The 24,676-nt window shown below is 45.2% G+C and overlaps 1 protein-coding gene and 1 long non-coding RNA gene across 4 annotated transcripts in view; one reads left to right on the plus strand and one right to left on the minus strand.

Annotated features, from left to right (window-relative positions):
• Positions 1-540: 540 nt before the first annotated feature.
• Positions 541-6,625, minus strand: LOC136619952 (uncharacterized). The gene is made up of 3 exons (XR_010791093.1): positions 6,513-6,625; positions 2,957-3,055; positions 541-656 (listed from the first exon to the last, which is right to left on the minus strand). It is a non-coding gene; the product is annotated as an uncharacterized lncRNA (long non-coding RNA).
• Positions 6,626-9,612: 2,987 nt separating this feature from the next.
• Positions 9,613-24,676, plus strand: part of SEMA3B (semaphorin 3B) — a 32,506-nt gene continuing 17,442 nt past the window's right edge. Inside the window, exon 1 of one of the 3 annotated variants that reach the window (XM_066596877.1) lies at positions 9,613-9,842. The gene's annotated coding sequence lies outside the window, so the exon portion shown is untranslated. Of the gene's footprint in view, positions 9,843-17,315; positions 17,340-21,006; positions 21,180-24,676 lie in introns of those variants that run through there. The other 2 variants (XM_066596878.1, XM_066596876.1) reach the window with 2 other exon arrangements.

Genomic DNA, 24,676 nt, shown 5'->3' on the forward strand with positions numbered 1-24,676 from the left:
GTTGCATTTAAAGAGGTCGTAGAGAAATGTTTAGCCAATAAGGAAGATCACGACTACAAAAAGAATGTCGGACGAATGTTGAAAGCATTTCAAGCTTTAGGTTGCCTGATGAGTTTGAAAGTGCATTTCCTCCAATCCCATCTTGACTACTTTCCTGAAAATGTGGGAGCTTTAAAGAACAAGGTGAACGATTCCACCAGGACCATAAAGAGATGGAAAGAAGATACCAGGGAAAATGGGGCATTACAATGATGGCAGACTACTGTTGGATGCTTCAGAGAGGACATTCCAGATGCTACGCACAAGCTTAAATGTACCAAGAGGAGCCTCACAGGGAGAAGGAACCATTTTAGTGTGTTTTAGTGGCTCACTTCAGTTCAACAAGGATTTACATGTAAAATTTGTAATAAAAAATTAATTTTAAAAGTCTATTTTCATTTATTTTGAGGTATTGCCTTATTTAACATAGATAACTGAATTGTCAGGAAACGTGATGTCCTATCACAAAATGGAGGTCATTTTCAAAAAATATAAAGATTTCGTGGAATAACTAAAACAGCTCTTAAAATTTTTTTTTGCAGACCTGTGTAATTGTTCAGTCCCATGCGCGCCAACGCCGAACAAGAATCGCTTGCTTCTCATTCGTCGTTCAGTTTCTGCAGGACGAAAAATCATTGTTGGCTCATTCACTTATCGTTCACGTTAAACACTTCTCGTTCGCGTGTAACACAGGAATGTAAAACACTGAACTGGAACAGTCAACATTGAATCTGCTTGTCTGAATAGGCTGCATGAGGATGCCTTCACACTTGCGATCGCAATATCGCTGCGTTTTTTTAACGTACATGTCACTGGGACTGTTTAATATTAGAAACGCATCGCACAAAAATCGCAAAGCACAAACTTGCAATTTTTGTGCAATGCGTTTTTAATATTAGAAATTCCCATTGACATTTGCATTAAAGTAACGCAGAAATATCGCGATCGCAAGTGTGAAGGCACCCTGAGTGCAAACGAGCCGGTGATGACCTCACCAGCTCGCTCGCTAATGCAAACGATTCTCGTTCAGTGTAGAAAGAAGCAAAACACACAATGTATCTCTCCCATCATCCCTGGCCACAGAAACTTACAAACTAAGGCTGCATTCCCACGAATGTATATCGGCTCGGTTTTCACGCCGAGCCGATATACGTCGTCCTCATCTGCAGGAGGGGGGGGGGGGAGGATGGAAGAGCCAGGAGCAGGAACTGAGCTCCCGCCCCCTCTCTGCCTCCTCTCCGCCCCTCTGCACTATTTGCAATGGGGATAGGCGGAACAGGGGCGAGGCCAATTCACTGAATTTAGCCCCGCCCCCATCCTGCCTCCTTTCATTGGAAATAGCACAGAGGGGCGGAGAGGAGGCAGAGAGGGGGCGGGAGCTCAGTTCCTGCTCCTGGCTCTTACATCCCCCCCCCCCCCCCCTGCAGATGAGGACGACGTATATCGGCTCGGCGTGAAAACTGAGCCGATATACGTTCGTGGGAATGTAGCCTTAAACATTTTCCATAGTCAGATAAATTGCCCATAACGAGCACCAATCCAGAAGAATGCAAATAGATCACAGCTTCTTTAAGGACCGGTCAGTGATGGACGGCCACAGGAGCGATCATTCATGATCTGATCCTTTATGCGACTGTTCAGTTCCTCTACTGTTGGCAGAACATCTCAATAATTACATGAGGAAGTGTGCCGAAAAATGATCGTTTTTATGTGCACATAACATGTAAATGTCTCCGGAGACTATATCAGTACTGGAGCATTATAAGAGGAGCTGTTGATATCACATATATGATCTAAATGTTTCTAGAGGTTATATCAGTACTGGAGCGTTATAAAAGAGCAGCTGTTATCAGTCACATATATAATGTCTCTGCAGGTTATATCAGTACTGGAGCAGTATAAGAGGAGTGGCTGATATCAGTCACATATTTGATGCAAATGTCTCTGGAGGTTATATCAGTACTGGAGCGTTAAAAGGGATTGGGCTGTAATCAGTCACATATATGATGTTTCTGGAGGCTATATCAGTGCTGGAGCGTTATAAGAGAAGTGCCTGATATCAATGAGATATGATATAAATGTCTCCAGAAATTATATCAGTACTAGAGGATTATATCAGTCACATATAGAAGGTTCTTGAACTATGCAATAAAGTAATGATCGGGGTCAGGGAAATCTCTTTACTTGTGATTGTTATAGCGTTAATAATGTAATAATTTCTTGTCAGCAGACCATCCAGAGTATAATAGCTTACTGGATGAATATAACGCATTATCCTGTGGACTGCTGACTCACAGAAGGTCACAGAAGTACAGAGTGACATTTATAAGTTCATTTTACTGCTTAGTGTTCTATATGGGATAATACGTGTAATAACTGTAAATTCTAAGGCTCTGTGACACAGGATATAATATACAGTTATGTATCATTCAGCAGTATATATATTATACAGTTATAATGTACTATCAGGGCTTGTCATAACTGCTCCTATTATCTATCAAAGCAAAAAACTGTGCCCGGCATGTTGAGGGTGCAATGCTCTGCAGGTGTGGGAGTGGGTGGCAGTGTCGCCTGTTCCTGTCCGAGCTCAGGATTGGTTGGGGCAGAGCTGCTGTTTCCTTGGTGCCATGGAGTTTTGGAGGGGGGCACAGGAATCCCCTCCTCTATACCCCCCTCCTGGGCCTGTTTTAAGTGATTAATGAGAGATCTTGCAGCTGGAGCGTGAAGGAGGGGCCGTGCTTGGTACCCACAGAGGAGGAGGAGGGGATGCAACAGCAAAAGGGGTAAGTGGGTTAATAAGATGGGGGCACCAGCAACTGTGAACTGAAGTGAACCCAGCTAATAATGCCACATAAGGAAGGACCATGAAATTGGGGCACTGATTAGCATAAAGCATTGTACAGGGTGCTGTACCCACCTCAGAGTCAGTGCGGAGCGCCCCGGTAATGTGGCATGAAAATCACCGCCGGCACCAGAAAACCACTACTGACAGAGCTCAAACCAATTCTCTGCACATCTACGGAGAAAACACACGTTAACGCATGGAAGCCGGATCTATCGCTGCCATAAGAATCAGACAAGAAACATTCAGTTGTTTAAAGGTCCAGAGCAATCCTGTGCTACAATCCTCTGTGAACTCCACGCTGATTCGTTGCCTGCACTGATACATTGTAACAAACTATCAGGACAGGAGAGAGATTTGTGTTTTGTTCATGGAGAATTACCTACAATGATACATGGTAACAAACCCTCAGCTGTGTGAGCAGGAGTAGGTCAGTGCAGGTTTTCAGAATATTTACATTTATTGGCAGCAAGCAAAGCTCTTGAAGGAAATGAAACAGAAAGGATGTATATATATTAAATACCTTGTTCCGGAATTATCGCACAAGTGACAAAATTGTAACGTTTTGGATGTTTATGTGGGACTCCAGCATGTTCTAAAAGAGGTGGGCAGGACCTAACACTAGGGGGCGTGGCTATGTGCATGGCCTACCAGAGCAATTGGCATAAATTATAACTGAACCCTACGCCAGTTCGCAGCTGGTGTAAGTTTTGTTTCGTTGCACGGAGGTGCCGCTAGATGCAACAAATGTATCTAAAGGCTTGCACCTTTTAAAGGGGTTGTGGCAGGGGCGTAACTATAGAGGATGCAGGGGATGCGGTTGCACCCGGGCCCAGGAGCCTTAGGGGGCCCATAAGGCCTCTTTTCTCCATATAGGGAGCCCAGTACTATGAGTAAAGCATTATAGTTGGGGGCCCGTTACAGATTTTGCATTGGGGCCCGGGAGCTTCAAGTTACGCCTCTGGGTTGTGGTAAGTTATAAAGTTATCCCCTGTCCACAGGATAACTTTACGAGTGGTGGTGGTCCAATCGCTGGGAACCCCACCGATCCCAAGAACAGGGGTCTCAAAGGCCTGAATGAATGCCATGACTCCATTTATTTCAATCATATCATCAGAGATTTTCGAGTATTTATACTCTGTAGTTTCCAGCGCTCTCATTTAAATTTATCGAGTCGTGGTTCCCATATGCAATCGTTTCATTCACGGGGGGACCTTTGAGATCCCCTATTCTCGGTATCGGTAGGGGACCCCACAAACCATAAAGTTATCCCCTATCCTGTGAATAGGGAATAACTTTATCAGCCCCTTTAACCCCTTGAGTGGCACGCCCGGAAATTTTCCAGGACGAGCTCCACTGCCGATAGTGATATAGCCCGGAAGATTTCCGGGCTATGTATCACTATGGGAGCTGCAGAGCACAATGCCACAAGCTGTGACATTGTGCTCTGCCTGCACAGTCCCACAAAGAACAAAGCAGGACATTGAGAAGCAGGAAGATATTGCCGATATGCCGGCAATCTCCTGCTTCTAAGTCTCCTGCTTTGTTTACAGGTTGCCATAGAGACCATAGGCTTGTCAGAAGCAAGCCGATGATCTTTGTGGCAGGGAGAGCTGCTGCTTGGCTGTCAGAGGACAAGCAGGCACCAGCTCTTACAGCAGAGATCAGAGAAAACCTCTGATCTCTGCTGTGTTAACCCTTTACATGCTGCAGTCTATGTGACTGCAGCATGTAAAATGCTGTCACTGCAGCATGTAAAGGGCTGTCACCATCAGAACCCCGGAAAGTGATCAGGGGGTCCTGATGGGTCCCTGTGGAAGTCCCCTAAAGGGACAAAAATGTAAAAAAAGTAAAAAAAAAAACCAAACAAAAGTAAAAAAATTATATAAAAAAATAAAAATAAAAACACTTGTCTCCCTTTACTTTGTAAAAAATGTAAAATAAAATCACACATGTGGTATACCTGCATCGTAATGACCCAGAGAAGGAAGTTGGTACATTATTTAACCCCTTAATGGCATGGCCCCTTTTTTTCTTTTTTCCCCATTTCTTTTTTTCCTCCCCGAAACATAAAAACTGTATAAACTCGGTATCGCCGGAATCGTGCTGACTCAGAGAATAATGATATCACACTATTTATTCTGCATGTTGAACGCCGTAAAAAGGAAATCCAAAAAACAAATGGCAGAATTTCTTTTTTTTCCACCAATCTTCCTACAAATGTTTTTATAAAAGTTATGCAATACATTATATATACCCAAAAATGATGCCATCAAAAAGTACAACTTGTCCCGCAAAAAACAAGCCCTCATATGGCCTGGTCAATGGAAAAATGAAAAAGTTATGGCTCTTGGAACGCAACTGCAAAATTAGTTGAAATTCAATGATTATAAACCTGCCCTGGTGGGCACGACAGGGTGGTAGGAAACCCGCCACGGAAGGGGTTAATACATTTGTCACACTTAGGCCAGGCTCACACGAGCGTATCTTGCAGCGTGCAGACTGCGAGATATACGTGCGCGGCACAGTCAGTACGCACTGACATTACATACTGCTCATAGCCATGTACTATCTTGGCGTGCATGCTCACGTAATACGTGCCAAGATGGGACTTGCTGCGATTTTTCCTGCACACATCATGTGAGTGGCAACATGACCACCTATGCAGATTGGTACAGTGTATTACGTACGTGCGGAATACGTTGTACCAACATGCTCGTCTGTGCCGGGCCTTACGCTGGCACATACCTTACCTAGACTGACTTTTCATATGTTGATTCAAGTAAATATGCCCCAAAGTCTAGAAATTGCCCAACCTTTCGTCATACAACGAATATTGTTGGGATCGTAAGTTTGGAGTTACTGACCTTTGCCTCATTTTCTATACTGTCTATTGACCATTAGTTGCTCCTTAGCATCAAACTACAAAACTTCCCAGTAACCATTTGTTTGCTGCTAAAGAGCACCTGTTAGACTCTACATGTGTAGCCACTGCATTAATCTATGATTATCACGTACATGTTCGCTTCATGCCCATCCCATTGGCATCTGCTACCTGTATACGTCAGAGGCAGCTGTGCTCCTGGCAGTAAAGGGGTTACTGAGCGGCGCTGATAATCCCTTTATAATCTGCTTTATATGATGGAAGAAATGGGATTAATCCCAAACTCCTGTGTACTGTATACGCCTGGGGCCCAGGTAGGGTGCAAATAAACAGTGACCGGCGTGGCAGTTACTTGTTGTGGGCGCCGTCACACATGTGATTGATGGCGTTCCCCTCGGAATTCTACCCCCGCAGGTAAGACTTTTCAGGTGCACTTTTCACCCCACGGTACAAGAAGCTACAGGTGGAGGGTTCCCCGGGGGCGCCGCTCCTCAGGGATGTCTCACCATGCGAAACATGAGCTCTGCTTTCTGTTCTGAGCCCAAGAGCTTACAATCCGTATGAAGAATTGTCGAGGGGAACGATCCCAGTATGATATGGAAGAGAAGAAGGGATGTTAAAATGTAAAAGTCACCACTCAATGTAAGTCAGTGAGCTTCATTAATGCCTGAAGAGAACTTCTGCACTTAATAGATCTCTGCTTGCTTTCAGTGAATTGAAAACCCATCCCCATCCAGCACTACTTACAGCTCCTTCGTATTAGCATTTCTGATTTCCGTTCTGCTGTTCTGACAAAGCACAGCAAACCAGGAAAAAACACGGTTCCGTTTAACTTCCTACTGACTTCAATGGGATTTTCTGCGCTTCAGTTAGGTCCGGTTCCGTTGCCTGCTTTATGCGTAAATGACAAAAGCGCGGACCGCAGTGTTTTTTTCCCACTACAAATCTGAAAAGTGAACAGAAAAGACCTTTTCTTTCCTTTCGTTTGGTTCAATTTTTGTTGTCGATTTAACAGATCCGTTTATAAATCAGAGGGCGCAGAAGGGAAGAAAAGAAGAACAGTTAAAAATGGATGGAAACAATAGAAAATGTCAGTTCGGTCTTGTTGACAAATCGGTCTACTAGATCTGTCAAAAAAAGGAAATGTGGTTACTTTTGGTTCAGTTTTAAATATGTTTTGCTACCTATTTCAAAAAGCAGATCAGTTAAAAATGGAAAGCAAAACCCTGATGTGAATGAGCCCATACACAGGTAATAAGCGCCAAACTCTTACCCACACTGATACATTGTAACAAGCCCTCAGTTCTGTGAACAAGGCCAGGTTAGGATGGCCTTATGTATAACAATGTTCCTGTTCTCCCACAGCAAGCAGAGATTTTACAATTTTGAGCAACTGAAACACACATTCCATTACAAAGTTACACAGAATTTCATCCCACAAACATTAAAGTCAATTTACAAAAGTCAGGAAAACCCTTTTTAAGATGCTGGACAGGGGAAGGGTCACAGTCTTGGCTCAGCAGCCGAGGCGATGCAGGGTAAGTTGGGCCCACTGGCACCTGAGGAGGTTAGCAGTACCAAATTTAACACTTTGACAACTCTTAAAAATGGGCCTATTTGTATATATTTTGTATCAGCCCTTCTGTGTACCGTTTCATGAGGTAGTGCCCCTCATGGGTTTCTTACACTGACAATCCCAGCACTAGCTCCTATATAGGTCAGAGGCGCTGGCATCACCTTAGGTACATGTGGCAACAGTTCCGCTGCTTGTCCAGTGCTGAAGATGGGAAGCATATTCCCCTGTGACAGCGTGTTTATGAGGAGTCCATATTTCCGCTCTGCCAGCTGATGCAGGGCCTGTTGGCGGGGCGGAGGTTGGCACCAGCAGTGTACACATGGCGTGTTAAGGGATAGTGTGCACACAGGAGTAATGCTCTGCAGGAAACACATACTTATACACTGAGGTCATTAACACGCCGGTGATGAGTTTTCAGTGTGTGTCAAATATCCAGAAAGAAGGAAGGCAAGAAAGAAAGAAGGAAATCAGTGCGAGAAGAGATGGAGGAGAGCGAGGAGCCTGGCAGCAGCCGGTCACTGACCGATACATGTGATGACTATAGCAGATCTGCAGCCTCTGGATGATCCCCTGCTGCACCATTCCTCTCTCTCACTAACATTCTTCTAAATTTCCTGCCACACCCCCTAAAAGTTTTATATTTACACCAAGGACACAGAGCCCGATGTGTTCATGACATGCTGGGAGTTGTAGTTCCACAATAACTGTAGCGGCTTAAATATCCACCTACCGTAGATAACCTTATCGGAGTCACTTTGTACATACTTTACATTACTGATCCTGTACTGATCCTGAGTTACATCCTGTATTATACTCCAGAGCTGCACTCACTATTCTGCTGCTGGTGGAGTCACTGTGTACATACATTACTTATCCTGTACTGACCCTGAGTTACATCCTGCATTATACCCCAGAGCTGCACTCACTATTCTGCTGGTGGAGTCACTGTGTACATACATTACTTATCCTGTACTGACCCTGAGTTACATCCTGCATTATACCCCATAGCTGCACTCACTATTCTGCTGGTGGAGTCACTGTGTACATACATTACTTATCCTGTACTGATCCTGAGTTACATCTTGTATTACACTCCAGAGCTGCACTCACTATTCTGCTGTTGGAGTCACTGTATACGTACATTACTTATCCTGTACTGCTCCTGAGTTACATCCTGCATTATACCCCAGAGCTGCACTCACTATTCTGCTGGTGGAGTCACTGTGTACATACATTACTTATCCTGTACTGACCCTGAGTTACATCCTGCATTATACCCCAGAGCTGCACTCACTATTCTGCTGGTGGAGTCACTGTGTACATACATTACTTATCCTGTACTGACCCTGAGTTACATCCTGCATTATACCCCAGAGCTGCACTCACTATTCTGCTGGTGGAGTCACTGTGTACATACATTACTTATCCTGTACTGATCCTGAGTTACATCTTGTATTACACTCCAGAGCTGCACTCACTATTCTGCTGTTGGAGTCACTGTGTATATATATTACTAAAGGCTTATTTAGACACAACGATTATCGCTCAAAATTTGTCTAAACGCGCAGTCATCGTCTACTATTCATTCATTGTGATTTCTAGCAAACTAGAAATCCCCGATGACAGTTATCAGCGCCGCACGCTGATTTTCTCAGCGGGCGGTGCTGATAGTGTTCTTTCATATGGTATCCCGCTGCCAGTTCTCAGCGGGTCACCAGCTGAATGCTCCAAGAACAATGCAGCCATTTGTATACACAAAACAGCTGCTTTGTTCTCGAAGCCATCGTGGCAGTATCCCGCTCCACCTGCATTAACTCTAAAGTAGCTAGTTAGCTACTTAGTAATGCAAAGATGATCGCTCAAAACTATCACTTAAACTGTCGCTTGAACGATTATCTTTCAGTGTAAATGGGCCTTTATTCTGTACTGATCCTGAGTTACAAACAGTATTATGCTCCAGAGCTGCACCCACTATTCTGCTGGTGGTCACTCTGTACATACATGACTAATCCTGTACCAATCCTGAGTTACATCCTCTACATCTGAGTCACTGTATCTCAGCCTGTGATACTGAGCTTTTTTCATGTATTTGGCTCTTGGTATTTTGGATGCCTGTGATTATTGCACTCAGGTGTGCTGGCGTTGCACAGGTTAATCAAGGTCTGCGGCGCTTTAAGCGGCTGGGAATCTTATCTTCTGTGTTTGTACCTTGGAGGTAAATTCATGTGAGAGTGGAGGAAGTAGAAGAACAATACTCCCGCCTTTCTCATTAGGAAACCACCAGATGTCCCTCCCTGGGGGAGAGCAAGCAGTGACAAGACAGAAACCCCTTCGTCCGGGCACTACCCCTACAGTCCTGTGTCCTAGGCGCTGAGTTGGCATCAGGAAGTGGAGGGCACAGCCAGCACCCATACTGAGAGCCACCTGCGTGTCACCTGTGTGGTCTCACTGTCCCAACCTTCATATGTGACCTCTCCGCTTGGACGTACCGCCAGCATAAGGTATGTGACCCAGTACTCAGCAGGCAGGAATTACACATGAGGGCTCAATACTGCACAGGTCCACAGCTGACTGTGAGCATGCAGGGGGGCCCTAGCCAGAGGCGTAACTTAAAGCTCCTGGGCCCCAATGCAAAATGTGTAGCAGGGCCCTTATTATAATGTTTTATTCATAGTACTAGGCTCCCTATATGGAGAAGAGAGGCCTTATGGGCCCCCTAAAGCTCCTCGGCCCGGGTGCGACCGCATCCCCTGCACCCACTATAGTTACGCCCCTGGCATTAGCAATATTTCTACTTCCACACCTGGTGTGGGGGCTCCTACGGTACTATCATTTACTGCATAGGATCTATGATCTGCTGACATTGGTTAGACTTCAGTTCATCTTCCCTGTTGTAAAAGTGAGAGTTCTTGTTGCTGCTGTGTTCTGGGGACCCCTGATCAGAGCTCAACGAACCACAAAATTCTTGGGAACCCTGGCTAAGATACACTTAACTGGATATTATTTATAACTGGAGCACTGAATCATAATCCAAAGGATGAAAATCCACCCTGAACTGTCCTGCTCACACAGCTGGTGGGTTTGGACAATATACTGGTGTTGGAAACAATGTTTCTATTCACTGACAGCAATCAAATACAAAGTTGTAAAATTTCTTGATCATATGGGTTAAGTGATACACTGTTTCCCTGAAAATAAGATCTACCCTGAAAATAAGACCTAGCATGTTTTTAAGATTTTTGTGGATGCAGACTGCTTTTTCAGGATTTTTAAGGATTCTTGAACTATTAGTCCTGCTCCAAAATTAAGCCCTAGTTACAGTTAATTAAAAAAGTAAATTTAAATAGTGTTCAGGCAGCTATACATGTAAAAAAGTGAAGTCTTTTGAAGCAAAAACGAATATAAGAAACTGTCTTATTTTCGGGGAAACAGGGTATTTGCATTAGACTGGACATGTATATACTGCACCGTGATGGATCAAGTCTGACAAGTCAATATGAGCACTAATGATTATTCTAAAGGTACAAGAGAAGACAACGCTGAGAGAATGAGGGAAGCCAGGAATGTGTGTGAAGAGTGGCAGGGTTGTCACTGATTACTGCACATCTCATGCTGCCTTCTCCCACCTCACCAGTGCTGCGCTGCCTTCTCCCGCCTCACCGACTCTACACTGCCTTCTCCTGCCTCACCGACACTGCACTGCCTTCTCCTGCCTCACCAACACTGCACTGCCTTCTCCTGCCTTACTACTAAGGACTTCTTCAGATGGGCATGTGGTAACAGTGTATTACGCGAGCATAATACGCTGTCCCAATCTGCCATAAGGTCCTATCTTGAAACTCACACACATTAAATTAAATGTTCTGTCTTGGCATGTATTATGCACGCATACACACCACGTTATTGCATGGTGATTGGCAGCATGCAGAAAGTACGCAATGTCATTGCATACTTGCTGCATGCCACCTCACGTATGGCACGCAGTGAATTACGCCTGTGTAACCACCCTTCTCCCTCCTGATGCTGTACTACTTTCTCCAATCTCACCAAAGCTGCACTGCTTTCTTCTGCCTTACCAATGCTGCGCTGCCTTCTCCCCCCTTACCAATGCTGCGCTGAATAGTGCTGTATATTGTATAGTGGCTGTATCTGTTATGGCTGCTGAATCCCATTCACTTGAATGGGACTGAATTACTTTCAGACCATGTAACCAGTGAATGTGATGTCACAGGTCTGAGAAGAAGCCTCTTCAATCAGCCAATCGGCGAGCATCCTGATTAGCAGACTCCTGTCAATCAACTATTGATGACCTATCCTGAGATTAGATCTATCAGTAGTTTAGTCCTAGAAAACCCCTTTTTTCTCTTTGCTGCAATTCTAAGAAATTAGAGAAGTTTGCAAGTGGCGCCTATACTACCATGATGGTAAAGGGGCTTATATGTGACTGATATCAGATGCTCTTAATATAACACTCCAGTACTGATATAACCTCCAGAGATATTTGCATCATATGTGATTGATATCAGCTGCTCCTCTTAAAAAGCTCCAGTACTGTTATAACCTCCAGAGACTTTTAGCTCATACAGTATATGTGCTATGAGGAAAACTGGTCCCTTAAATCCCCCTGTAAATGTGTGTTTGTACATCCTACATCATCTTCCCTCCCACTATAAAGGTGATGGCCCGCTGCATGGAAAAGCTGCCACTAATGTGACTGTCACCACATCCCAATATGATCAGGCGGCAGGGTAGCACAGATGGCTCTCTGGTTGTGTTGGGTGCTGCTCTGTCAGATGTACAAGAGTTGTGAGATTGGGTTCCTGGGGTGTAATTGATGGTGGCTCCTGAATTAGCTGTTAATTTCATTAATGTATAACTGATGTTAATGTCTGAGGCCAAGGAAAACCGCGTGATGAAGAGTGTCGGGGCGGGGGCGACACCAAACCACAGATATTAACATCTCACAATCAGGCTGACATCTGCTACCGAAGGACAAACCTCAAACCACAGATTTATGTCCAATCCAATATAAAGGGCAGATCTAGTGTGAGGAAAAGGAAGATTCATCGCTGCGCGAGGAGGTGTTCTACACACTACCAATAGACTTTGTGTTTCAACTCTTCACCACTTTCAAGATCTTCTTGCTGTCAGTGAGTGGATAAGACTTTCCTGCTGAAGGTTTGTTACAATGACGATCAGATAAAATGATAGGTTACCTGCACTGATACATTGTAACAAACTAACAGGACAGGAGGGAGATAGATGCTTACAGCTGATTGTCCAGTCTGAAACAATGTAGCAAGTCCTCAGCTGTGACAGCATACTAGTTCAGCTTAGGTTTTAGCTACTGCTGTGTAAATAATGAATATTCTCATTCACTAACTGCAGTTATCTTGAAACGGTGAAGAATTGGGGAAAAAAAAGATCTATCAGCGTGTTATTACATGAGTGCTATCGGCGACTGCTAAGATTTGCAGTTTAGTGTTAATCACCGGCTGCACCTGGAGTTACAACTTCAGCCGAGCAATTATTGATAACGCTCTTGTAATAGCACCCTGAGGCAGGAAGCACACACTACTGTATTTCGGCTGTGTTTTGCATCCATGATATAGAAGTGTGCCTTGGCCTGACCATAGGTCTCCTGACCCCAACTCTGAGTATTATAAGAATGTATGATGCTCAAAGTTTGGATCAGAAGACGAGCGGTCAGGCCAAGATACACTTCCGTATTAAAGACGCAAAACCGTGGCCGAAATAGCACAGAGTGCTCCCAGCCTTGGGCTATGTTCATATGGAGCAGAATTTGCTGTACAGTATCTGCAGCGGAAATTCCACATCAGCAGGTTCAGATGATGGATTTTTCATGTCAGAATTCTGCATGTAGATTTTGCCCACTTTCAGGGTTAAATCTCTGCATGGATCAGCTCAAAAAATCTGGCAGAAAGATGCAGATTTTGACACAATCTTTAGAGGCGGAATTCATGCGGAAGATTCTGCAGTGAAGTCCACCGTGTGAACGTACCTTAAAGGGGTGCATTCAAATGTAGCGACATGCAATTTGACATGGATTTAGGTGCAGATTTTTCCACTGTGGAAAATCTGCACCAAAACCAATACGTGTAAACGAGCCCTACGGTATGTTTACACGACAGAATTTACCTGGAAATATTCTGTGGTAAATTCCACCTGTAAGAACCAGGTCAAAATCTGTGGCTTTCTGATGTGGTTTCTGCGCACTGATTTTACCGTCAGTGTGCAAAATCTGCATGCGGAATTCCGATGCGGAAATTAGTTGACAGGGTTTGACACAGTAAAATCTGCATGTAGATCCACGTTATGTCATTGATTTTGACCTGGTTTCTAAAGGCAGAATTTGCCACGGAAAACCCTACCATGTGAACATACATTAAAGGGGTTTTCTAGAGCCAGGATACACTGGGGTTGGAGTAGAAGCTGCTTCTCCAGCCCATGTGTAGTGGCCAGCGTTCGTAATTGTTGTCAGTTGGAGCTGTGCTTGTAATTACAAGCACAGGCCACTATATAGGGGTCGGAGTAGCGGCTTCCTCTCTGACCCCGATGTATCCCAGAACTGACAGCCGGCGCTGACTGGAAAACCCCTTTTAAAGCTGAGCCTCGAACTTCTGGCACGGATTTACATGGAAATCCACAAGTGAATTTAGCCCCTGTTAATGGAGGAACTCTGCCTGAATCGTGCTATTAGCATGTCAATTCTTTTTTTTCCCGCAAAGCAAATTTCAAAATGCGCATGCTGAAAAATCTGCAATGTGTGAACTGCAGTACGTGTTTGTATAGCATTCAACAGAATCTGCCCTGATCAAGTCCACAGTGAAATCCCACCGTGTGAACGAGGCCTTCCAGGATCTGCATCTTGTGCAGAGGTCTCATGGAGTGTTTGTAATGTTACGGCTGATCAATGTATATTTACAGGATTATACGGAATTATTTCAGTCTATGAGTTGATGAAGTTATAGTGGAAATTCATGATAATTTCACCACTAGGGGTCAGTGTGTTGCTGCTCTCTCCTCAGCAGTCCAAGTAATATGGTGACAAGTACTGAAGAAAGTTCCTTCTAAAGTGTTAGATCTGATCAGCGTCTTATATGAAGCATGCCCATGTACCTTAGCTAATGGTTACGGTGAGTCATCCACAAAGTCGACAATGGCGCCAGTAAAGCTGAAGAGTAAACGTCTTGCTGTGCGGCCGATACGCTATATAGTCCTCTACATGTATCACCAATCTACTATATGACACATTCCTGGCACTCGAGGGGTTAAGCACCCGACAGCGAATGTGTTGCCTTGGCAGATACATTGTGTCTGGTTCTGAAAATGACCTTCACTGCTGCCAGGTTAACCCCATACTTTCTTGGATGCTTGTGGTATGTTTAACTCCCTGGATGCCAGAGAGTAGTGGGGTACGATTACAGCCAGGACAGATACTCTGTGTCTGGGAAGAATTTACCCCCCAAAGAAATCCCAGTATCTCTGGGCTGCAAGCTCTTAAAGGGGTTGTCCAAGGTTAGAAAAACATGGCTGCTTTCTTTCAAACAGAGCACTACCCTTCTCCATAGGGTTGTGTGTGGTATTGCAGCTCAGTTTCATTGAAGTGAATGGAAGCTGGGCTGCAATACCAGACGTAACCCACAAAGGGGGGCGCTGTGTTTGGAAGAAAGCAGCCATGTTTTCTTACCTTGGACAACCCTCTTTAAAGGGGGTTTCCTATAAAAGATATACATCACCTTTTCACAAGATAGTGGATAAATGTCTGATCCCTGGTGGGTACGACTGTTGGAATCACATATTTATCGCCTGGCCTCCTGATAGCAGATAATTGTCTCTAATAGGAAAAGCCCTTAAAATTCTAATCCGTTGTTTTCATTCTCTGTTCCAATATGGCCACCATTACAGTAATCACCCTTTTTGTCACCCAGCTTTTCCAAACTCCTGAATGGTAAATGTGCCTCGCTGACCTGCAGGGTAGGGGCGAGAAATTTGTAGTTAATGTCAGCAGAGAAGGAGTTAAAGCAGTATAACCCTGAGCTGGTATAGAAGGAGAGAGGACAGATAGTGCATGTCAAGGAGAAGCATCGCGTCCGTCTGCTTTGGGTTATTATTTGGGTTTCTGCTATCATTATGTGGTCTTCTGAGTCATCACTAGAAGACGTTATTACTAAAGCGGCACCCGTGGCATCATATTAATGCCAGGGTCTCGCTTTATTCATATCAGATCTCCTCGGTCAAATCTACAGTTTCCATGAGGCAATCTCTGAAGGGCATGCAAAGGATGAGGGGGCTTTACAATACATGTTGTATCCCCCTGTAAGATGGTGGCGATACCTCCGTACTGTACATGTGATTTACAGGTGGAAGTGGGTAAGCAGCATTGTGAGGCGGTGGTACATGCAGGCCAAGTGAAGGATGGCCTGGAGAATGTGCTGCAGGAAATCCATAGTCGAAGGGGCATGAGAGATGCCAGGTCATGTGCCCACGTGTTCGAAGGGTGGTCCGGTCCTGGTGTAGCGTGGTAGGTTAGGGAGCAGCAAGCGCCAGGACTTAGGGACATTGAGGGATACTTTGCTAATCTGTAAGGGCAGAGAGCAGCGTCCAGTTATTCTCAGAGGGAACACCTTGAGAACAAGTGAACCGCACTGCGCCAGAGTAGAGAGTAAAGTGTAAGGCTATATTTACATATGCGAATGTGATATTGGTCCGAGTTCCGCGATTGTAAAAATGGAATTTTCACTGTAAATGTGATGTGATTTGCAAGAAAATCGCATTGCATCGCTGAACATGCGATTTTCATGCAAATACATGCAAGTGCGACACGATTTTTAACACGCCCATAGCAAATAATACGCGGGTTTTCAGCAATCCCACAGATAGAGGACAGGCATCAGGTGAGTGCGATAGTGGCCCGAGAAACTTGGATCAAGATTGCACTTGCAAAGCTAAGATTTCTACTGTGAGTGCGATGCGATGTGCAGGAAAAACCCATCACATTGCCTCTCTGACAACATGCAATTTTCACACAAATGAAAAATCGCATGTTGTTTCCATAGGAAAGATTTGCATTGCACTCGCGTGACACTCGCATTTACATACGTATGCAATGCTTTTTTTTAAGTCCATAGGGAATGAGTGGTTCGGAAATAGAATCATCCAAAAATAGGACATGTGCAGATTTTTTCAACCTCGGACAACTGGTTCAAGAGAAAAATTGCTAAAGTCAATAAACACATTGACAGCAATGTGTTCTTTTCACGCACAATAACTGACCGTAACACAATTGGTCAGATATCACGCGTGAAAATCGCCCATGTGAATGCACCCTCAGTCAGAGACGCAAGTAAACCCAGACTGAAAGTGTGCCTACTGCTTGTATCTGCAAAACCGGAAATTGGAGACTGTTAGTTTCTTTTTGGGTTGCGTTTGCCTGCGTACTTCCCAAATGCGAAAACCTGTGGAGGAATTGGGGAACCACCTGATCACATTACATCCCCACAATTTTTCTTATGGTTCATGCCCCCAAATAGCACCCTCTGCCCTAATATTGCCCATCTTTTCCAACAGATTATAGGAGAAAGGAGCATTATGAGTGTTTTCCCTAAAGTCAGAGAGATGGGGCCAACCTTGGCTCTTTGGTCTATCCATTGGACCAGTCATTGAACCTGTGACCTGGTTTCCTAGCAGTCAGTGATATCATTGCTTCCTGCAACCCAACCTTCTTCATAAATTGGTGTCACTGAAGTTGAACTTTGCCCCCACAGATGACAGGCACATCAGGGTGCTGCCACAAGGCTCGTGCTGAGTTGCTCATATGGTTGGTCATGGTGAAGTCACAGTGTTGTCACTGGAGGGAGGACTTTCTGGAAATGAAGTGGTGTCGGGGTGTTACTGGCCTTGCACTTGCTGGTTAAGGATCGCAGCGCTGAAGAAACAGAGGCTGGAAAATCCAAGGCATCAAAGGAATGTTCTTTGTAAGTTGCTGGGGGAGATCCAGGCATGTGTGAGGCAGCTGGGGGAAAACTGGAAAATACGAGCAGGCGGCGGTACCTGCAGAGGGTATTAGTGTCACCTCAATGTGTTCATGCCTCTCTTCATCTCCCAGCAGAGAATAGGCCCAGCTCTGACCTCTGCACTCAGCTCTTCAATAGGACCCAGCAGTAAGAGCATTCCCTGTGGATGGAGGGTGAGCGGGGTCACTGGGGGCCGGGATCTCTGACTCCACTCATGCTGCGGGTCACTTAGGTGACAATGTGTTAAGTGTGCAGTAAACAGCCTGTGACCCGGGAGGGACACTTAATATCTCCTGTGTCCGTTTCCTGCCACTCCCTTCCCCCTTCTGTTCATGCACCTGCTTATTCTTCATGCACAGGTTAAAACTGCATCAAAAGCTGCACAGCAAAAACCACAGCCGCGTTGAAAACTGCACCAAAAATACATGCGGTTTCTCTGCATTGTATGAATACGGCCTAATTACCTCTAAAAATAACTAGAGAAAAATCTACAGCCTGACACTCAATTTCACAGTCACTCAGCCACTGGGGGGCGTCATCCACAGCTCTGGTTCAGCCACCATCCTGTTTACTGACCTTTAACAACAATTGGCAGCTCCCCTCCCTCCTCCGCTCTTATGATTTTTGCAGTCATTCTATTCTCCCGCTCCTCGTCTCTACTACTAATGATTTCCCTGTTGTTGTTGCTGCTGTTGGCTTTCTCTCGGATTTACCTCCCTCTTTAATTACTTCCTACCCCCTGGGGTCCTGTACATCATTGTAAGAGCCCTCTCACCTCATTAGTTGTCCTCCATTCTCTCCCTGCGGTCCGGTCCCTCATTGTAAAAGCCCACTCTCCTCTTTTCTTGTCCCCTATTCTCCTCCTGGGGGTCCTGTCCCTCATTGAAGAGACTGCTACCCTCATTACTTGTCCCCCATTCTCCCTCAGGGTCCGGATCCTCATTATATGTGCCCATTCCTCTCATTACTTGTCCCTGATTCTCACCCCCAGGGTCCTGTCCCTCATTGTAACAGTCCACACTCCTCCTTACTTGTCCCCCATTCTGTTCCTGGGGTTCTGTCTCTCACTGTAAGAACCCAGTCCCCTCACTACTTGTCCTCCAATCTTCTCCTGGGGGTTCTACCCTTCATTATAGGAGCACCCTTCTCTCATTACTTGTCCCCCATTCTTTCCCTGGGGTCCTGTGCCTTAGTTAAAGCTCACCCCTCTAGTTACCCCCCCCCCCCCCCCCCTCAATCTCCTCCTGGGAGTCCTGTCTCTCATTGTATGACTCCACTCCTCTGATTACTTGTCCACTATTCTCACCCAGGGTTCTGTCACTCACTGTACAAGCCCACTCTTCTCATTACTTGTCCCCCATTTGATCCCTGGGGTCCTGCGCCTTAATATAATCCCCCGCCTCACTGTACTTGTCCCCAATGTCCTCCTGGGGGTCCTCTGTCTCATTGTACGAGACAGTGGATTGTGGTTCTCTAGAAGTTATTGCTGCTGCTGTTTAGGGGAGTCTTTGATGGATCTTAAGACTCCCCTTATCATGTGAGTTTGTGTTTCCTTATTCACTCTCACCTTATAAAGTAAGCACACATCTGAATATATATAGCAATTTGTGTCTGGAGATTATCCTTCTCTATTGTACCGGTCTGCTCCTCTCATTACTTGTCCCCCATTCTCCCCTGTGGTCCTGTCCCATATTGAACAACCCTGTTCCCCCTCATTACCTCTCCCTCATTATCTCTATGAGGTCCTCCTGTCCCTTAAAAACAGCGCATTCTCCTCATTACTTCTCCCTCATTTTCCTCTGGGGTCCTGGTCCCCTAGTATAAGCCCACTCCTCTCATTACTTGTCCCCTTTTCTCCCCCAGTGTCCTCTTCCTCATTGTAAGAGCCCGCTCCTCTCACTACTTGTCCCCCCCCCCCCCCCCCAATCTCCTTCTGGGGTTCCTCTCCCTCATTCTAAGAGACCGCTTCTCCCATTACCTGTCCCCCACTCTTCCCCCGGGGTCCTGTCCTTCATTGTATGAGCCCATTCCTCTGATTACTTGTCCCCATTCTCTGGCTGTCTATATGCCCCCCTTTCATCTGTCCTTGCACTCTATCCCTTTGTCAGCGGGTGAATGAGGCCCATACTTGTCACTTGCTGGAATGTCTCTCTTTCTGTGTAGTCTGTGACTCCAGACACTGTCGCCTCTTGAGTTACACCCTCATGGGCATGTAGGAATGTACACTGTATATGAGGTTATGTGCGCTGCACCCCAATGGTGACTATGGAGGAGTCTGTACCTGTTCTCCCTGGTACAAAGCATGTTTGAGGCTGGACTGTCTCCATTCATTACACAGATAGCAGAGCAGTACGGGCTGACTGCCGGCGATGTACTCTTGCTAATTGGGGATGTTCATGATTGGTCCCCAGAGTCCAGCACCTGTGGACTGTAGTATAAGGAGGTCCCAAGTGGATGCTTTGCATTCTGCAATGTGTCCAAATCTGCCATCGTATTCGCTGCCAGTTGGTGGGCGTTCTGAGCGCTGCCAGAATGGAGAGCATGCCGAGAATTTGTGGCTGGTAGCCATGTGTCCGGCACAGCTGATCAGAGGCTCCAGCGCAGCCCTGATTTTGGGGAGACAGTAGTGTACCGAGCAATGTCCGATATGAATTATATAAATTCACATTTTCCCATTTATTCTGCAATGTAAGGGTTTTCCAGTTTTCTGTAAATAAATGAATAACTACATTTGAAAAAAACCCAAAACTTTTGACATGTTATAGAGGAATGTGAGAAGAATTTATGGGGGAGCCCGGGGGCTGAGACCCCGACCCATTGCTAAAAGGAGAAACATTCAACTGAGGACTGTGCATTCTGCTGCTTTGGTTCCTGCTCGCAGCAGTGTACGGGTTCTATAGAAAGTCTTTAAACTGCTCGCTAATGACAACCGAATGGACACGGTGCTCAGCTCAGCACTTCTCCCCCTCCATTTAGTGATTAGTAAGGGTCTCAGAGAATGGAGCTGAACAACAGAAATAGACTGAAGGCCTTAGAGCAGGTCTGAATGTGTCCTTACCCCATCATGAAAAATTCAGAAACTTTCCGATAGACTTTACGAATATTTATAAATGGCGTAACACCGTCAGAGGGATGTATCAGTATCTCTGTGTGCTACACACACCGCCTGTATGGTAAATGGCCTGGAGACCAATCCATTGTAAGCGCTCGTTCACATCAGTGTCGTAGGTTCTGTTTGGAGCATCCATCGCAGAATTCATTAAAATACAGGACAAAATAGTGCTGTGTGTAGTTATTTCAGCCTGTAAAATGCCGAAACAGAAACCGAACGGACCCCATTATAGTCAATGGGGTCCAAGTGATTTGTTCGGACAGCGAGATCCATTTTCTTGGTCTCATAACGTAGAATGGAAACTAAATCCATTGCGCAAATGTAAACAAGCCCTAACAAACTGTGACAACTGGATAGATTTGTAGCATGCTTTCATTCGGTATTGCGATTTCCTGCTGCATGGAGGAACAGAGCGCCCAGGTGATGAGCAGTAAGGGGATGGGGAGGCAGACAAGGGATAGTTGGGATCTCCTCATCACAGTCCCGCACTCTCGGTCTTCTCCTTGCTGTCTCTCCTCCCTCCCTCTCTGGAGCTGTGTACAGTGGGAGGGGAGACACTCAGACCAAGCAGCAGAGTGCTCACCTCTCACAGACCCCACAGCTACACGTTCAGAGGGGTGAAGAACCTGTCTTAGTCCCCCTCCCACCTTAGCCCTTGCATCCTTCCATAAGAGTGGCGGCAGCAGCAGGTCAGTCAATTGCATTGTGCTGTGAGTATTAGCTTTTGGGATAGAATGGTGATTGTGAAGTGGAGAGTCAAGTTTTGGTGCTCTGGTTGTGCGTGAGCACTGGATGTCCCAGGAGCAGCGGAGGACATTGTATATTACAGGTTGTTATGTGGTGTCACCTATAGTCCGGATGTGGAGCTGTATACAGGGTTACATGTATACCGTGCCACAATTTCAGGGTGGTAACTTTAGCTTTATATATGTGTATGAAAAGGGACAATGAAGTCAGAGCAGAGTACACCGGTATATTCACTATATGCAGAGAGAGTGGGTGTATGTTACACACCTATACGGCCATCATATATGCTGAGATGTACACCTCTACGGTCATATGTACTAATGTGTATACCTGTACCACTAGGCTATATACTGAGGTGTATACCTATACCGCTAGGCTATATACTGATGTGTATACCTATACCGCTAGGCTATATACTGATGTGTATACCTGTACCGCTAGGATATATACTGACATGTATACCTGTACCGCTATCATATGTACTCATGTGCATACCTTTACCGCCATCGTATATACACATGTGTATACCTATATTGCCATCCTGTATACTGATGTGTATACCTATACTGCTATCATATATACTTTTGCATACCTATTCCACCATTATCTATACGGATGTGTATACCTATATCACTATCGTATATACTGATGTGTATACTCATATAGCTATCATATACATAGATGTGTGGGGATTTTGTTGTAAATTGTGCATATCTGAGCACATATTATACTGAGAATATATATGACCCTGCAGTGATATTACACAGGGTGTAGAGTCTGCTCTGTTCCTTTAAGGACGTGTCGCTGTCCTGCTGCCTCCGTACATCTGTGGGAGTTTGTTTGTCATGTCAAGTTCTTGCTGTGGACGTCACAGACAATCTGTGTGAATGATCTGGAATTCATGCTGCAACTTGCACTTCCTCCGTAAATACTTAGCAGGTGCGCCATATTTAAAAAGGATCCGGCAGCCACAGTCTTAACGTTTCCTTTATGCATCAGTTTTCACTGTGGGGGTTTGGACAAATGGTCCCAAACAAGCGCCAGATTTATAATCGACTGCAAAATTTTCTATCCACAAAGGAGCAAAATCTTGCAAATTTACTTGTAATGTGAACTGCGGACAATTCTCAAACATTCCGAGATTAGAACCTTTTTGCTCATCTGTAAATATTTGTGCTATTTCTATGACAGAAAACAAGTGGCGGAGGTGCGCCCCAGTGTGTTTAGGAGAAATCAGTGCCTAAATGATGGCGAATGCGGTATAACACAGACCGCACACAGACGCCATCCCTGTGCTGCTCATATTTCATGGATCTGATAATGAATGGACTAATCTCATTCGTAAATTAGACTAGAATAGCACATGCTGCATCGGTCCATGTGAAAAAATACGGACGTGTGGACAGCCCCACTGCCTGCTGAATCTATGTGAAAAATGCTTGTGTGAATAAGCCTTTAATTATTCGGCCACCATATAATATCTCTGGACATTTGTGCTCGTGTTACTGAGCGATGGTCGCCACGTCATGTGATGTGCGCTGAGCTGCCCGGGGTGATGGGATAACTTATTACCTGTATCTGATCCCAGGAAGTTATGTATCATCCAGCTCAGGATTTATTCCCTCCTCTGTTCTGCTGCATCTGGCCTCTGACCTCTAAGGTGTGGCGACCCGGAGGGACCATTTCCAGGCATAGAGGGCGTGTTCTAGTCGCCCGAATTTCCATGCCATCCGTCTCTGAGGGAAGAGAAAAAAAATTCTTGAGAAATGCTAATCTTGAAGCAATGCAGATGGCGGAATTAGCGGCTAATACTGTTCTCCTGATCCCGTGTGAGGTCAGGGAGTCACTTATGTTCTATGTGACCGCCGTTTCATACTCATAAAGACCCTGTTGTTGTATGTGACGTACACTGCACACAGTGACAAGCGCCCGTTATACCCGCTAATGACTTACATAAAAGGTTCCAAGTTATTATAAAAGTGGATACCTTCACTCAGGGCAGAAATGTGAACCCGGTCACAAGGGGAATTCTTTCAGCAACAGTGCAAACTGGGCAATAGTAATATGTGGATGCAGCGGGTACACATTACATTACAGTAATCCCTTCGGGTTATGTTCCCGCATGGCGGAAATGCTAACGATTTTCCTGACTGAAATCTGCAGCATTTACAGTGCAAGCCATGCGGATGAGATCCTAAGGCCTTGTTCATACGATAGAGTATGTTGTGCATTTGACATGGAATCCAATTCAGCACTGATCCACAGCAGGGAAGTTTTTGTGTACAGATCTGAAAAATAAAAGTGGTGTATCACTTTCTGACACGGACTCTTGAGTTGGATTTTCCACATGCAGATAAGCCCCATTGAATAGAGGCTCGCCCATGGTTGCACTAAAGCAAATCCACAGCAGAACACTTAAATACACTCAATCGTGTGAAAATCTGCATTGTGTCAACAGTTTGCTGCAGATGCTCACTGTGGATTTCACCCTTTGCAAATCCACAGGATTTTCGCACTTGTTACCATTTGGTACAGTTTTCGCTGCTGCTGAAAATCCACAGTGTTTCAGTCCTTTGGGAACGAACCCTTAACCTGGCATCAATAAGTCTGGACAAATATTCTGGGTTATCGTACGGTCATAGAGATGTCTATAAAGCTGGTAGCACCCCATTCTCCTCCTCTTCACTGGTAATGATGAGTGTTTTTGGTTAATCGCTCCTCTCTGCCTGTCATTAATTATGAGATCAGTCCGCTGATTACGATATCTCTGTCCTGCATTACTCTCCGTAGCGTAGTCTTCTCTCACTATATTTTATATGGTGCTAATAAAACGTGATTAAATAATGGCTGGATGCCCGCCAACCCTCTATTAAACTTCATGAGGACATCAAAAGCGGAATAGCTCTTTGAAACTAATACTGAGATTTCTTGAACCCCCCCCTCCCCGATATCTGGAAGTGGCCGGGTAAAAACTGAACGCTGGTCTCACTCCATGTTATCATGTTACTGGATCCCAAATGTATAAGGGATATCTCCCCCTCATCCGCCTGCTGCAGGGGATCGTGTCACCCTATCCTGATGATGTCAATCCTGTTGTCTCCCACCTGTCTCTGCCCCCCCGTCCCCCTCATATAAAAGCTTCCTTGGCATGTAACATATAGTGGGGTATTATGAATCGTGTAGAGCTGTGGTCTCCGGCCTGTAGTTGAGCACGGACATCAGTTTTATCTTCACTTCACCTCCCAACCGTAGTGCTCATATTGTACCTTATATTCCACACCCATCTATGGTCACCTGTAAGACGTCTGAGGACACTGACTGAAGGTAAGACATTAACGGTACCCTGTGGTTATAGGAGAACCAATGGTGCTTAAGAGGGTCCCTAAATCCAGATTAATTTATGAGATTAGGTTAAAACAACTCCCTTTGTAATATTCTC

Source organism: Eleutherodactylus coqui, chromosome 3 (assembly GCF_035609145.1).
Source record: "Eleutherodactylus coqui strain aEleCoq1 chromosome 3, aEleCoq1.hap1, whole genome shotgun sequence".
Taxonomy (NCBI): domain Eukaryota; kingdom Metazoa; phylum Chordata; class Amphibia; order Anura; family Eleutherodactylidae; genus Eleutherodactylus; species Eleutherodactylus coqui.